This window comes from Ursus arctos, unplaced genomic scaffold (genome assembly GCF_023065955.2).
Source record: "Ursus arctos isolate Adak ecotype North America unplaced genomic scaffold, UrsArc2.0 scaffold_12, whole genome shotgun sequence".
In the NCBI taxonomy this organism is placed as follows: domain Eukaryota; kingdom Metazoa; phylum Chordata; class Mammalia; order Carnivora; family Ursidae; genus Ursus; species Ursus arctos.
The window spans coordinates 54,420,523-54,423,585 of record NW_026622786.1 but is presented as its reverse complement, the minus strand read 5'-3'; the positions used below and the strand labels follow the sequence as shown (position 1 = coordinate 54,423,585).

General features: G+C 39.7%; 1 pseudogene; it reads left to right on the top strand.

Annotated features, from left to right (window-relative positions):
- The first annotated feature begins 1,701 nt into the window (after positions 1–1,701).
- On the top strand, positions 1,702–2,025 carry LOC113254259 (60S acidic ribosomal protein P1-like; annotated as a pseudogene).
- Positions 2,026–3,063: the final 1,038 nt, after the last annotated feature.

The window sequence follows — 3,063 nt, the reverse complement described above, 5'->3', positions numbered from 1 at the left end:
CTGTGGGTGCCAATAGAAGAGTCCCCCTCTGGCCTTACCAGCAGGGCAGAGCAGATAACATCCAGACTGGGAGTTAATAGGACAATTACCGGCCTCTTTTAAATGAGTTATATTAATGCACTTAAGCTAAATGGTTCTGCATATGATTAAATATTAACATCTGCAAAATATGAAAGCATGATATGCAATCAAGTTTTGTTGTTTTAATTTCCCCCAAAGAAAGACTTCAATTGTTTATATAAATGCCTTTAAATACTATGTATTAAACACTTTTAGGATATACTAATAGAAAGCCAGAAACTATTCTTCTCACTTAAGAGTCCTAAAATATATAGACTTTTAGGATGACACTTCTGGCTATGATGGAGTAACTAAAAAAATAGACAAATATATGAAATAGTAGTTTTCAGACACTGAACAACAGGCAGTGCAGGGCAATGATCCCTGAGAGAAGGGAAAATAAAAGAAGTTGTCTCCCTGAGTTGAGAGACAGAGCTGAGATTTTGGGGAAGCCAAGGTGGCTAGAATTCACAGGACAGAGTACCCAGGAGGAGACAGTACTAGGGTACCAAGGAAGAGAGTTCTGTAGATCTCCAGAGGGTACCCTCCAAGTCTCATGCTGAGTGCTGATTAGCACATGCACAAGAGGAAACTATTCAAGGCTGAAAAAAGAATCACTGGAAAAAGAGCAGGTGGAACAATTGTCAGAGCTCACACAGGGCAAGGAATATTCTCACAGCCAGAGTTAAAAACAAAACAGAACAAACACCTTATAATACACAAGGCAACAGGTAGAGAACCCAGAAGGATATTGTCTCAATAGTAGGGGCAAATTAGCTCTAGACTAAAAGTTACTCTGGTGCCACTTACCAAAACTTAAAGACAAATCACAAAAGGATCAACCTATTTCCAAGTTATTTGAATGCCCAGAACAATGCTCAAAAATATTTATAGGAATACAAAAGAATCAAACACTTAAACAACATAAAATTCACAATATCTAATACCCAAATTCATTGTCATGAAAAGAGTATGGACGATATAAAAATGACCAAAATCAAATTTCTAAAGATGAAAAATACACTGGATAGGATTAAGCGTAGTTTGACATTACAGACTGAAAAAAAAAAATGGACAGTGAGATGTGGGACAACTTCAAGCAGCTTAATACATGAGTAATTGGGAGTCCTAGGAGAGGAGAGGGAAGAAGGGATGAGAAAAACTATTTGAAGAAATAATGACCAAAAATTTTCCAATTTTGATGGAAATTATATACCCCCCAAAAACGAAGCTATACCAAGGTTCATCATAAATCAAGTAGCCTAAAATGTACTCTCAAATGCATTGTAGATACATTTTAAATGTCTCTAGCAGAAACCAAGTAATATTGGTCCAGACCTGACCCAAAGTCAGTCTCATGCTTGGTTCCTATAACATTGGCTCATAAGATTTTCTAAGAGTAATTTTCAATCTAATGCAAATAGTCGATATTGCCACTAAGTATGAGAAATATTTCAGAAGTACTATAATGAGTTTTATTCTTTACTTACTTTATAAAGAAATGTTTCCTTCCTTTCCTCAGCTGCCACTAAGGAGCTGGGTCCTGCCCAGGAGGCTAAGACCCAGTAGGGCTGAGGCTCTCCATTTATCCACTCTGCCAACACCTCGCCTGGCAGTGCCTGCTCAGCACTCACCTGCACCATGGCCTCTGTCTTGGAGCTCACCTGCATCTACTCAGCCCTCATCCTGTAGGATGGTGAAGTGCCAGTCACAGAGACTAAGATCAATGCCCTCATTAAAGCAGCCAGTGTAAATGTTGAACCTTTCTGGCCAGGCTTGTTTGCAAAGGCCCTGGCCAGTGTGAACATCAGGAGGCTCATCTGCAATGTAGGGGCTGGTGGATCTGTACCCGCAGGAGGTTCTGCTCCCCCCACCACTGCTGCCCCAGCTGAGAAGAAAGTGGAAGCTAAGAAAGAAGAATCAGAGGAGTGTGATGATGACACGGGCTTTGGACTTTTTGACTAAACCTCTTCTGTAACTTGTTCAATTAAAAGCTGAACTCTTAAACTATAAATAGGGGTGCCTGCGTGGCTCAGTCTGTTGAGCAGTGAACTCTTGGTTTCCGCTCAGATCATGATCTAAGGGTTGTGAGATCCAGCGGCCATGGAGCTCCAGGGTTGAGGGAAGTTGGCTTGGAGAATCGCTCTCCCCTGCCCAAATAAATAAATCAATCTTTAAAAAAAATACAAATAAAAATAAATGGTTCCTATTCTTATTATCATTATAAGGTTACCTAGCTTTATACTCCAAAACATTACTACAAAATATCAAATTAGGCCCCAGCAAGTGCAGAGGCAGGAGCCTGAACCAGATAAGTGCTGGTAAGCACTGCCTCTGCCCTTTAATTGGCTTTTATTCACTTGGATAAAATAGGGCACAGGATCAGTAAGAGAATCTTCCCATTCACCAGGTCCTTACAAAATCACCATGACCTTCGTGACAAATTCAGGTCTTCATTATCCAGAGAGAAGTGGGGCCTATGTGCACAGAGGGTACTTACAAAGAGATGTTAACCAGCTGTTCCTTTTTCTTCCCAGAGAATCAAGCTAGAGGCTTAGGTTAGATTAGGAGGAAAAACTTCCTGACATTAGGATGGATTAAAAATACAAACAGTGGAACGTTTCTTGAAGTTGTAAACTTCAAGTTCTATTCTGACTACATAGTATGGATATATTTCCAGTAAAATATGACATACACCTGACCTATCTTTTCTATAAGTCCGGTTGATGGTTGAAATGATACTTGAATTGTTTAGGCTGAGCCACAAGCTCCATACCAACTCTCAAACAGCAAAGCTTGGTGCATGTCTGCAGGCCCCAAAATATGGTTACATTCAGATAGCCTTTTTGTGTTGAATTTTACCTCCCTGTTTGTTTGTTCGTCCACAAGTTTATTTCTGTAATTCTATTCTCCTTCATGGAGTTTTCAAATGTCTGTGTTTTGCTTCATGTACTCAAAGTATTCCAGAGATTTCAGGTTGAAACAGAATTTTTTTCAATCTTA